Below are 14,118 nucleotides of genomic sequence, written 5' to 3'. Positions count from 1 at the left end.
GTGTGTGTGTGTGTGTGTGTGTGTGTGTGTGTGTGTGTGTGTGTGTGTGTGTGTGTGTGTGTGTGTGTGTGTGTGTGTGTGTGTGTGTGTGTGTGTGTGTGTCGTAAAATGGGCCTGGAAGAGCGGCTGATTCCGCATGTGTTTTTTTGCAGCTCATTATGACAAAATGTATTTGAGTCTTGGGGGTGTGGTTCAATGTGGGTGTGTTATGTTTGCTTTATCGTATCCTGGCAGTTACTGTTGTTTGTCCCTCTTGAGTCACGGTAGCAACAACATAGCCACTACCACTTCCTCAAAATAGTCCAAATTAATCTAAGATAAATCAGGAAATCTGTAATGAATTTTGCAGTTTTTGCCGAGGAGGTCTTAGTCGCGCAATTTTACATCTAGCTAAGGTGTTTGGTGCAGTTTTCTGAAGTAAAAAAATGTGCATGAAAAATCAGTGCACTGCAGACAGTATCTGCTGCTGGCTGCGCTCAGGACTGATTACTGAGAACGTCTAAAACGTAATCATCAGCAAGCTGTCAAACTATCGTAAATTAAGCACAAACTGCTACACACTGTGTATCAGTGCCCAAAATCACTAGCTAGCTGTTCCATCTCTGTGTTTGTCAATGAAGCTATCTACTACTAGCTAGCATGCACATTGACCAGGCAGGCCACATTAGCGAAATCATCTTATCAAGTCACTGGCAAGTGGCGACGTGTGCTTCGGTGATGTTTTGTTGTTACAACTTTCTCATTATCTATTACCAGAGTGTGTGTCTGTCTGGCAGTGTTTCATAGGGAATCATGTTACAAAACAGGTCGCGGCGGGTCACAAGATGCTCACGAATGGTTTTTGAATTTTGGAATATTGACAAGTGGCAGTTGGGATGCAAGTGCGCATAGTCTCAATTCTCATTTTGCCCAAAACAGTGGAAGACTCGATTGATCACTATCAAACACGTCAACAATTGCTATCCATAAATGGCTTAGGAGCCAAGTGTTCTTTCCAGGGGTGGATTGGCCATCTGGCAATTCTGGTAAATGCTAGATGGGCTGGACCATTTTTTTGTTGGGTGGGCTGGTTGAAATTGACACACACAAAAATATTTTTTATATAAAAATAAAACTTTGAAAAAGTGACATGGCCGGCGGCCCATAGGCCTGTTATGATTTTTTTGTAAGATTTTTGAGCAATTCTCTGTTATACTAATCTATAATTAGCCTTTGGCTGATCAGTGGACAATGGCCGGCTCCCCTACCGTTTTCTGATAGGCTGAGCTGATGTCACGCAAACTCACATTCAAATTCAAATGCGGCATCAGCAAAGAGACCTAGTCCGACTCTGTCATCAGTTAGACAGCCAAGATCATAGGTCGTAAAAAACTGAAAGGGTGCCTATAACGTAGAAAGAGCACATTCTACATTGTCACCTCACTCCAAACTTAAAATGTTTTGGGCAGATAAAACCATGATTTGGTCAAACAGTAATATCCTCCTGTAGTGAAAGTGTCTGCTCTGCCCCTGATCCTGTGCCCTCGCTGGGGCCTGCTGCTGTGATGAGCTTTGGAAGCTTCATCCCTTGTACCTGCCGAAGAGAGGTGGGTCTCGACTTTCTGTGGGTATAATTTGTATTTCTTAACTCTCAATATTCAGTTCAACAGCAACCATTTTACAACCAAGCAATTTGATATGGCTTTGAGATATGGAGCGGCACGTGCGTGAAATGCTCACCAGCCATTGTGAGGGTATAGGCCTATAGGTCTCGTGGGTAATAGCCTACAACTGAAAAAAATATTTTTATGACATTACGTATACTGTTGGATGAATACTTGGCTACGAGCAGTGGGTTTTATATTTAGAGTTAGCGGTCTATTTAAAGTGTTTTGAGTTGCTGAAACCAAAATTAATTAGCCTATGATACAGTGAGGGAAAAAAGTATTTGATCCCCTGCTGATTTTGTACGTTTGCCCACTGACAAAGAAATGATCAGTCTATAATTTTAATGGTAGGTTTATTTGAACAGTGAGAGACAGAATAACAACAAAAAAATCCAGAAAAACGCATGTCAAAAATGTTATAAATTGATTTGCATTTTAATGAGGGAAATAAGTATTTGACCACCTCTCAATCAGAAAGATTTCTGTCTCCCAGGTGTCTTTTATACAGGTAACGAGCTGAGATTAGGAGCACACTCTTAAAGGGAGTGCTCCTAATCTCAGTTTGTTACCTTTAAAAAAGACACCTGTCCACAGAAGCAATCAATCAATCAGATTCCAAACTCTCCACCATGGCCAAGACCAAAGAGCTCTCCAAGGATGTCAGGGACAAGATTGTAGACCTACACAAGGCTGGAATGGGCTACAAGACCATCGCCAAGCAGCTTGGTGAGAAGGTGACAACAGTTGGTGCGATTATTCGCAAATGAAAGAAACACAAAAGAACTGTCAATCTCCCTCGGCCTTGGGCTCCATGCAAGATCTCACCTCGTGGAGTTGCAATGATCATGAGAACAGTGAGGAATCAGCCCAGAACTACACGGGAGGATCTTGTCAATGATCTCAAGGCAGCGGGGACCATAGTCACCAAGAAAACTATTGGTAACACACTACGCCGTGAAGGACTGAAATCCTGCAGTGCCCGCAAGGTCCCCCTGATCAAGAAAGCAAATATACATGCCCATCTGAAGTTTGCCAATGAACATCTGAATGATTCAGAGGACAACTGGGTGAAAGTGTTGTGGTCAGATGAGACCAAAATGGAGCTCTTTGGCATCAACTCAACTCGCCGTGTTTGGAGGAGGAGGAATGTTGCCTATGACCCCAAGAACACCATCCCCACCGTCAAACATGGAGGTGGAAACATTATGCTTTGGGGGTGTTTTTCTGCTAAGGGGATAGGACAACTTCACCACATCAAAGGGACGATGGACGGGGCCATGTACCATCAAATCTTGGGTGAGAACCTCCTTCCCTCAGCCAGGGCATTGAAAATGGGTCGTGGATGGGTATTCCAGCATGACAAGGACCCAAAACACACGGCCAAGGCAACAAAGGAGTGGCTCAAGAAGAAGCACATTAAGGTCCTGGAGTGGCCTAGCCAGTCTCCAGACCTTAATCCCATAGAAAATCTGTGGAGGGAGCTGAAGGTTTGAGTTGCCAAACGTCAGCCTCGAAACCTTAATGACTTGGGGAAGATCTGCAAAGAGGAGTGGGACAAAATCCCTCCTGAGATGTGTGCAAACCTAGTGGCCAACTTCAAGAAACGTCTGACCTCTGTGATTGCCAACAAGGGTTTTGCCACCAAGTACTAAGTCATGTTTTGCAGAAGGGTCAAATACTTATTTCCCTCATTAAAATGCAAATCATTTTATAACATTTTTGACATGCGTTTTTCTGGATTTTTTTGTTGTTTTTCTGTCTCTCACTGTTCAAATAAACCTACCATTAAAATTATAGACTGATCATTTCTTTGTCAGTGGGCAAACGTACAAAATCAGCAGGGGATCAAATACTTTTTTCCCTCACTGTATTAGTTAGTGCACATAAAGATGTATGTAATTCATCTCTATTGAATAAAACAAAACATTCTGGAGTTCTATTTTCACAGTAAAATATAGCAACTATAGTCTAATTGTCAACCCAAAATTCATGACAATCCCTGGATTAGGTTGCACATCAAAATATCTTGAATAATTTATTCCTGCTTGGACGTATTAGATGGAAACAACTTACTTCTTGAATACCTCAGCAGTCAATTTATTATACTTATCATACTTAATAAAGACTATAATGACTTTATAAGATGATTACTCATGATTTGGGTCCGTCCATGATTACTCCTGATTTGGGGGGTGAGTTGGCGGCGCGCACAGTGGGCTGGTGTGAATAAAATGTCTGGGGTGGAATTATTCAGCATAAAATTCTGAATTCTTGTCCACCCCTTGTTCTTTCAACATAACATTGGGCATGTACAGTGCCGCCTCTGCCTATAGGGCCCCTCGGCCGCTCGGGGGCCTGACCAAAAAAAGGAACTTACTGTTGATAGTTAGAAAAGTAGAATAGTCAAGGTGCAATTTTTTAGACAGCTCGGTAAGGTTGTCTAGCATTGACCACCAGGGGGCCCCCATTGATTTTGTTAGTCACTCACTTAGATATCATATGAACATGGCATAAGTCATGGTAAAAAGTGTAGAATTGCAGGAAATTTGTTTTAAAACTGTAAAAGTATCTCACCGCCCCATGGCAAAATGTGTAGAACTGCAGGAAATTAGCTTAAAAACTGAAAAATATTTATCCTCCTCATGGCAAAATGTGTAGAATTGCAGGTGTGGGCCGAGCATAACACATCAACCCTGTTACCCATAGATAGGCAAAAAATATTTTCACAATTGTATTTTTTTTTTAAAGCATTCAATTGCTACTTCCTGTTGCACGCAACAAGCTCCCATTCCCCCTGTCACAAAGGGATGTATGGCTGATTTAAGATGAAATCATCAACCCTGTTACGGTCAACCCTGTTACTTTATTTGGCACTTAATAGGCACCTACTATAGTATTTTTTTTATTAACATCTTGAGATGGAAAAACATGTTTTTTATAAAGTTGAACATGTGCTCTTTATCAGAGAATGTTAAAACTAGGTGAAATCAGAAGTTTGTTTAGACCAAGTTAAACTTCTCAAAAGGGACCAAATTGGTGGAACGACCCTTTTGCGTTCAGTTGCCCTTTAAGAGCCTTGCAAAAAAATTGTTGATTGAAAGAAATTTAAAGGGATGATATTGCGGTAATAACCTACATAGCTTATACTAGTTTATAGTAGTTGATAAAGCTATAAATATATACAGTATTGTTATAAATGGTTTATAAGCAGTTGATAACATATTTAAATCACTGTGTAGATTTAATTCTAAATTGATTTAATGATTTGTGATTCGGCACTGAAAGCTTAGTTACAAAAAGTATGTCAATACTGTATTGTGTTCATTATAAAAGTAGCTGATTAACTGAACTCATTATTGAACAGGTAAATTAAAGATTTAATTGTCTTAATGTGTAATGTCTATGGGTGGAGCATGGTTGGATCAAGCCCATTCCAAAATTATGCACGGCCCTTTCCTTCAATCCAGGAGAAATATAGATAAATTAACAGAGAGCATGAGACTAATATTTAAGAGTCTCAGACTAACACTAAAGAAAAGTATTATTATTAATTTATCCTGGTAGATTATTGAGAACACATTGTCTTTTACAATAATGACCTGGCCAAGAGTTTTGCAGTGATATACTGAATCAATGTCAATGTCAGTGGTTTAAGTCGCTTTGGAGAAAAGTGTCAGCAAAATGACAATAGTTTCTGTATAGTAGGCCACAGCATACTTATAAAGTCAGCAGAAAACAATAGTAGAAAATGATACAAAATTGAAGTAAAAAAGATAGATAGGGCCTACAGATGTAAACACAGAGGTAAGAAAGGACAGCTGTGGGATAAAACAGTATGTGGTGAACAATCATTCATATTGTTGATAAAATTATACAAGGAAACAAATTGGTTGAGTTGTAAGTTGCATTATAGTTCGTTGCTGCCTAGTAGTTGATCATTAACTAGGGCTACTAATCATCATGTTAATAAATTGGTCAGGGTTGCTTAATTTTGGGGGAATATTTCAGAATAGTCAATGAAAATCCCCATAAATCTGTTGTATAAAACAACCTCAAAACACTGAGTTGCATTCCGTTTAGTTCTCAAACAGCCTATTGTAATTGTCAGATTGTTTCAATGAGTGTTATATCCTATGTAATGTTAGACTTAAACTCCACTAATCCCACAACTACTATTAGCTCACAATTATCATAACCACAACGCAACAACTTTTGTCAGTATTGCATCACCCATTTCTATCACTTCTATTTGACCTGTGCTTTGTAATGGTTTGATTAAAAGGTCTGCCATAAATGTAGCCTTCTCATCAGGGAGTAACCAAAATATCCTACCTGTCAACTGTCACTCACGGACCATCACTTCAGAGCATCATGCATCATCACTGAGAATGCCACCCCTTCCTCAAGTTCACAAAAACTTTTTCATAAACAAATTGTGATAGCAAACATAATTTAATCATTGATATTAAACAGCTAGCTTCCAGCTCAGCTACCGCGCAAAGCGACATGTTCTAATACATCAACTTTTTTTGTAAAAGCTTTCATAATAACGCTTGGACTTACGGTTTGGTCGTGAAACGTTGAATCGTTGTCGGTGAGAAAAACTAAAGCTGCCACGCTGTTTCAATGAACTGCTCTTCAATGCCACCAAACTGCATCTACTACTAAGTATTGGAGAATGGAGGCAAGTCACACAAAACACAACTGCGCACGAGAGAGAAAGAGAGAGAGAGAGAATGGATGGATGGGGGGAGGGAGAGAGTTGGTCGGCAGCTAGAGTCGTAACTGAGGAGTAAAATACATGTGAAGTAGTAGTAATGTGACTACTATACTATTCAAATCAAAAAGTTAAAACGATTTTGATTCAAGGGGTGAAAGTTGAATGTGCTGTATTGTCAGGTAGGTATAGGGTGTGGATAGCAAGGTGTACTCATACAGTGAACACCTTTAGAACATCTAAGAATGCCAGCACTTTTGCCTAGACCACCAATGTTATTTGGTGGAGTGGGAGACAAAGATTGCTTTGTGCTTGACCAGTTTCTGGAAAGAGCTAATTGACTTTAATGATAAAGTAATTGTGTCAAATTGCTAACTCTCCAGGCTTAAAGAATCCCCCTCACGATGTGAGGTCAAGCACCAGGTTCCTGGTGAAAGAGGTGTCCTTTATTAAAACAATAGTGTCTATTAGAGCAGAGATGTGGTAGAAATTATAATCAGCAGTAATAAGCAAGATATATTCAAAGGCCCAATGATAAGACATGACCACAAAATGATTTGTAATAATTTATGTAAATGTCAGTGACTTACATATAAAAAACTTGTTAACATTTTAATGCATATTTTTTTTTTTGCATATTGACATGCATGGCTTTTGTCATTGAAATAACCACAATTATTGATAGGCCTACAAATAATGATTTGTCGAACATTGAAAAACATGGTAATAATGGTAATAATCACAAATCTTACATTATACAAGAACACACTATAATAATTATTATTTTTGTAATATCTACTTCAGCGCTCTGTTTTCAAGGTTTAAGGTTTCAAAGGGAAAATACTTTGTGTTTTTATTTTCAAAACAATACCATTCTGCAGAACAAACTGCCCTTTGGTGACAGTTTTGGACAGGGTCTAGCACACAGAAGTCTGCTTGTGACGGAGGGGTGTTTTCAATGAAAGCTAAGTTATTTTAGCTCCAGACATGTTTACATTTCTGTGGTTTAGTCTCTAACTTTCCCTCTTTCCCTCTTTTTTCCCTCTCTTATTTCAGAATGGTGCACCACGAGTGAAGGCACAATCCCCTCAGCACCCAGACATTCCTTCAGTCTGCCAGAAAATGAAGAGGAGGAGGGAAAAAAAGGTAGAATATGAAAGAAACACACACACACACATATACACACACACACACACACACACACACACACACACACACACACACACACACACACACACACATGGACCCCCAGGTCTGGGTCAGGGGAGACGCAATGGGCACTAAGGGCCCCGTCCTCCCCCTCTTCCCCTCGCCCCACCTCTGTTTGAACACCCTCAATCATTCCGATCCCTATACTTGTTGCTTGTGCAAAAGAAACGTATGGCAATTGTCTATATTTTCTTAGATGCTCTATAATCATTTGCATTATCAAAATGGGAGACACCAGAGGAATCTAATGGTCATCTAAAGAGCACTTTTACTCCGAAAAGATCCACCCACCAATAATGTACCAGTAGATGGATAGTTCAATATTGAATCATGTAGTACACTTAGTGTACAAAACATTAGGAACATATTGCTAATATTGAGTTGCACCCCCTTTTGCCCTCAGAACAGCCTCCATTTGTCGGGGCATGGACTCTACAAGGTGTCGAAAGCGTTCCACAGGGACGCTGGCCCATGTTGACTCCAATGCTTCCCACAGTTGTGTCAAGTTGACTGGATGTCCACCATTGGGTGGTGGACCATTCTTGATACACATGGGAAACTGTTGAGAGTGAAAAACCCAGCATCATTGCAGTTCTTAACACACTTAAACCAGTGTGGCTGGCACCTACTACCATACCTTGTTCAAAGGCACTTAAATATTTTGTCTTGCCCATTCACCTTCTGAATGGCACACATTCACAATCCATGTCTCAATTTGCTCAAGGCTTAAAAATCCTTATTTTTCTCCCCTTCATCTACACTGATTGAAGTGGAGAGGTGACATCAATAAGGGATCATAGCTTTCACCTGGATTCACTTGGTCAGTCTACAAAATATCATGGAAAGAGCATGTTTTGTACACTCAGTGTATACTGTAATCTGATAATAGGGCATGACTGCACATTTCTTCAATACAGTACTTTCAATTACTTGTGGTGCATTTGATTTAGCTTGACCGGCAGACAAGATGGTCAAAGGCGGAGTTAATACTTTTGGGACTATTCTATTGCTTCCATTCTGCTGAGAAAGCTAAATCAAGTGCACCTGACATATTTAAAAGCATTTTACATAAATTTGCCCCAGGCCTGCAATGCATCCAGGTAAGGTGTGCTTGATATACTTATGTGCTCTTCCTTCAAGTATCTATTGTCCCAGTAAGTCAGTAAACAGAATATTGGCAGACTGAGCCAGGATTTACTTTCTTGTGACAGTCAAGCAGAGGACGTTCCACTTTAGTCAAATCATGGAAAAAAACATCAATCCTTATGTACAGTACACAAAGAATGCAGACATAGAATACAATTCTTCCCTCTAAACAAACAAACTTGAAATATTTAGGGAATTAAAATCCTCCCGTAGATAGCTTGAGGCACACAGAGCACAGTGGTGCAGAATTGACAGCTACCAGATGGCAAAATGAACACTGGCTATCTGAAAAAGTACCCAGATGGCTCAATGGCACTTTGCTGTCTGAGATAGTTTTCCTGTACCTGTGTAGAAAAGTTAGTTCACAGAGACATTTACATTACATTTTAGTCATTTAGCAGACACTCTTATCCAGAGCGACTTACAGTAGTGAATACATTTCATACATTTTTTTTTTTTTTTCATACTGGCCCCCCATGGGAATCAAACCCACAACCCTGGCATTGCAAACACCATGCTCTACCAACTGAGCCACAGGGAACCCCGACCGTGATGTGTAATCTTGCCTGCAACTTATAGGCTTTAGCTCAGAGAGCTAACAGTGTTGATTGGCAATGACAACCTGTGTACAATGCCTTATTGGATAAACCAGCAGGACCCTTGAACTAAGCTCTTCTGGGTTGAATGAAGACAATCAAATGATCTGTTGAATGAGAAAAAACAGTTGATCTGTTGTCATTCATCACCATATCTGCTTCATCCCCACATTAAACATATATGCTGTGGTGGTCCTGTGTGGCTCAGTTGGTCGAACATGGTGTTTGCAATGCCAAGGTTGTGGGTTCGATTCCCACGGGGGACCAGTGCGGAGAAAAACATTTATGAAATGTAGGCATTCACTATGTATGCATGCTCAATGGAATATTAACCATTGTCTTGTCATCAGGAGAAGTTCAAATAAACCAAGCATGAATGTTGCTGACATTATTGCACTTTCTGTCATTTTTCAGTAGCTATGTCATCTGTAGATACTTTGAGGTTGTAGAGCCTAATGGTCCAGTGGTTAGTGTTGAGTGATAGGGACCTGGGCTAGACTGTCCCGTGTAAAAGGGGGTCTGTGTGACCCCGCCATGGCACCCAAGACACGCCACTCTCGCCGCTCCTAGATGACACGTGTGGTGTGTGAGGAGAGAGCGACAACACTGCCACATCTGGCCTGCCACAATGTGTTTCACATCCCTCTCTCCCTCCCAATAGGGAGAGGGAGAGGGCGAGAGAAGGAGTGGGGGGCAGAGAACCGAACCTCCCGGCTTCTTGGTGTTTCGTGTAGAGTCTGTTCTGTGTAGAATCTGTTTTCAACAGGGGGAGGGAGGGAGGGAGGGAGAAAAAGAGCAACGTTGAGTCTAGACAGTGGAGGTTGGGATTGAAATCTGGAAGCCATTGACTCCAGTTCGGAGCTCGGGGTTGCCTCTCTCTCTCTGCAGAAAGGGATCGCATTTCACTGCCTAATTACACATGAAAAATGGTCACATCATTTTTTCACTTTGCCTCTTGTTTTTTTTACACACAAAACTGGGTGGGGGAGGCTGGCTCTCTGAATAAGCTGTTGTGCCCAGATCATGTTTTGGGATATCTCAAAGTATTAGTTAGAGGCTGAATTGTGTGCCCATTGTCAATAGCCTTTTTAAAAATAACTGTTTATGCTGTATGGATATATTGTGTACTCATATGGTTATCCCTGGATATATTTATTGTAAATGTTTAATGTACACTCCAGTGTGTCAAATCATACAAGCCCCTAGACAAGGCCATCTAAACCATAATGTGGTATTTTTGTAATTGAAGACTGGTTCAGTATTATGATTTTAGCAAATTATAATCAAATTATTGTATAAATAAGTATGAATAAATGTGTGAACCGGTGTGTACATTTCAGCCATAAAATTAAGCAGAGTAATTGGACTGAAAACCTCAGCTCATTTCAAGTTTTTTTTGGTATACGTTTGCAAAGTCTATTTTTATTTGATTTCGCCAGCAGAGGGAGGTATAGCCAAGCAAATTAACCCCAGCCAATCAAAACAAAAGACTGCATGTACTTTTCACAGAACTGTCAATCGAATGGAGATGTAGAAATGGGTCAATCTATCACAGACTGATGATGTCAGTAATAACAACATTTTTATATGGACAGATGACCAGGTAGATTTAGTGTCAAGATTCAAATGTATTTGGTACTCTACCTTTTACAATGCCCATTAGGCTTACATTCATTCCACAGATTGAGCCTTGGGCTCAGGTGAGTCTCTGTGTTAGTGTGGACCAGTGGATCTTAAAGAGAACTAGGCTAGTGCTCGTCAGGGGAGATATTTAGTAAGGAGAGGAACATTTGATTCCAACATACAGTAGCTAAGTCATGACCACATGTAATACACAATGGTTTTAATGGTACACAGTGGCACCAATCCTTCCAGGAGTCGATATGGTAACAGTGACTGCCTCTTAAGTGTGAAACGCCTCAGTAAAACTTTAAAAAAAACGGGAAACGTTACTATACAATGAGTATCAGCTTCAACATGTGCCGTTCTCTATGGAAAAGCCATCATGCACTCAGGACTGAAAAAGACTCCAGTGAAAATACAAATATGCAAACTTTTGGTACGCCGCACAGTCATCTGCTGAGAGGCTCTCTGTCGGTGAGTGGCAGTGTTCTGAGCAAAGCAGCAGATCGACTCTGGGAGATGATTTTATGGAGGACTTTCTCATGGTAGGTTCACTCCAGGGGGGCCTGACGGTGGGGCAGGGATCTGTCCATCCAGATGCCTGAGCACATTTCACTGCTGTGTGTGCACTGTACTCAGCTTGTATTTCTGTTGACCTTGGACGCTCAATCGTTCAGGCCTTTGCGAATACTCCAAGAAAAGAAAAGAAGAAAACTTGATGAGTCATGCAAAAGAAAATGGTGAGGCCAAAACAAAGCCATGAAAAAGAAAAACACTGAAAAGAAAGTAGCATCACTCAGGGTGTGATGTGTTGGTCGTGTTAGAACGTGTCATGATTTTGTAGGATAAGCTTATCTGGGAAACGCATAGAATGTCTTATGGGGAGTAGTTTGAGAGATCTTCTGTGTAGGCGCCATTAAATACATTGCCCTCTTGTTAGACATTATGTGTACCAATCAATGAAGATGAGTGATTGGTCATGATGGTTGGTCGTGAGTATGAGAAACCTTTCATTGCCACTGTTTTCTTAGTCTTTCCCAACATCCATAACTGACCAGGGCGGAGGCCAGCGTTCACAAGAGGATTTGATTCACGGTTCCAAGATAACTGTTTCCACATGCTGCTTTTTATATCAATCAGTGATAGGCTCCAGATCTGCAGTAGATTAATTGGCAGCCAGGTATCAACATCCTTAAAAAAACTATTTTCAAAGCAGGTCTATGTCCTGTCAGCAGTCAGCACACAGCCATCTCCTCCATATCTTTCTCTCCTTCATCTCTCTTTCCCCCTTATCTCTATCTCCCTCATCGCTCTCTCTTTCATCTCTCTCCCTCTCTTTTCACATTTAGTACTGAAACAGACAGAGAAGGAGTTGGGAGTTGCTTAGCAACAGTAGATGCAATGAGTGCAATGAAAAGCTAAATCACGTTTTGCAGACCCGGGCAATTTGCCCTGCGACCCAACAATGTTTTCAATAGGGCAGATTGATATTTTCATTGGTTGAACAATGTTACATAAAAATGAGTGCTTCACATAATTTCTCATTGTCATCTGACCTCTCATGGCCATTTCAATACAGGGCTGCTGTCCATTGAAATGAAGCAATAGTCATTGGGATCATCATCTTCATCATACTGTATGTATGAATTAACAGGTTGATTTCAATACAAGAGAAAAGGTAAACGGAGCATGGCGTCCTTCAGTGAGGTTTTATGTCTATAATATAAGCAGTGGCAGGTAGTCTAGTGGTTAAGAGTATTGGACCAGTAACCGAAAGGTCGCTGGTTTGAATCCCAAACTGACTAGGTGAAAGGTCTGTCGTTCTGCCCTTGAACAAGGCAGTTAACCCCCAACAACTGCACTGTGGATGTTGATTAAGGCAGCCCCAATGCATCTTTCTGAGTCAGATGGGTTGGGTTAAATGTGGTAGACACATTTTGGATAAATACATTCAGTTGTGCAACTGGAATCCCTTTTCCCTAATTGCTCTGGATAAGAGTGTCTGCTAAATGACGTAAATGTGATATCAAGGTAGACATTCTAAGGGTTAGTACTGTGCTCCACATCTTTTGTAGATCAGCAATTCATTTCAAGGCTATGTGCCAGCATTCTGAAATGGTTTCCTTTTATACTTTCCTGATTTTTTTTATGTAAGTGTGATTTTTAAAGGAGGTCACTGCAGGCTTACAGACCTCATAATAAGAAGAAATACCTCATTCTCACTAAGACACAAGTGGCAACACTTTATTTCAGCCCTCTGTTATGTCCAATGAAGGCTACCAAAGTCTGGCCCTCTACTATTTTACTTCCTGAAACTTTGGGGTAAAATTCCAAAGATGTACCCCATCCTCCAAATGGATTGAAATGTGTCAAAGCATTCCACACATAGAGATAGAACTGACTAAACACCTGATATACTTTATGTTGATGAAAATGGTCCATGGCCTGTAGAACCATGCTAGATACTGCATGTGTCCAACAGACTGGCATGTACAAATACTACATGATTCAAAATAAATACAGCAAATTTTGAGGTCCATTGTTACAAATCAAAACACAACCTTCTCAACCAAGCTTGGACATTGAAACTTTACTAATCTAAAACGTCTCTCCCAAGGGTTTCATTTAAAGACGTCCTCCAGCAATTTTTAAACTTTTATTGTTGAAAAGCGATATCCCAAGTATAAATACAGTAAATTACACACACTAAAGGGTAAAAAAACATGTTTTCATCAAAAGACTTCAAGGTGAAGGGCATTCAAAGAGTTGGTCTGATGGGAATTTCTGATGTCATCGGTCTCCCCTTTGCTTGAGGAACAATAGAGGAGCAATAGAGAACAAAAGAGCAAAGCCCCACCAATCACAATGAGGTTTACCAAATTCCACACCTCTGGAAGAGTTCTCAACTACATTTGACTGAAAGTAGTGGGGAGGGCACTTTTTACAATACGGATACACCCTATTCACTGATTCACTTGTAGTAGGGGGTCTATAGCTACCGTCTTTCTCATGGTCAAGGTGAGAAAAAGGGTGACACTTCATCACACACTGTACATCTCTCTATTGTCCAGGCATTGTCCCCCTCAGTCTTGTGTCTGGGAGGATGTGTCAACAGTCAATGCCATTTACACTGTATCATTTAGGGATGGAGGTATCCACTCATGCAGACATGATGGGAAAT

The 14,118-nt window shown here is 40.6% G+C and overlaps 1 protein-coding gene across 4 annotated transcripts in view; it reads right to left on the bottom strand.

Annotated features, from left to right (window-relative positions):
- The window catches only part of LOC100194969 (v-ets erythroblastosis virus E26 oncogene like (avian)), a 78,044-nt gene extending 71,683 nt beyond the window's left edge, over window positions 1–6,361 (bottom strand). For 2 of the 4 annotated variants that reach the window (XM_045716203.2, XM_045716204.2), the window contains exon 1: window positions 6,210–6,361. The gene's annotated coding sequence lies outside the window, so the exon portion shown is untranslated. The remainder of the gene's footprint in view (window positions 1–6,209) is intronic. The other 2 variants (XM_014197054.3, XM_045716202.2) reach the window with 1 other exon arrangement.
- Window positions 6,362–14,118: the final 7,757 nt, after the last annotated feature.

Source organism: Salmo salar, chromosome 04, assembly GCF_965601325.2.
Source record: "Salmo salar chromosome 04, fSalSal1, whole genome shotgun sequence".
Lineage (NCBI taxonomy): Eukaryota > Metazoa > Chordata > Actinopteri > Salmoniformes > Salmonidae > Salmo > Salmo salar.
The sequence above is the reverse complement of the archived record's forward strand: the minus strand, read 5'-3'. Positions and strand labels throughout refer to the sequence as shown.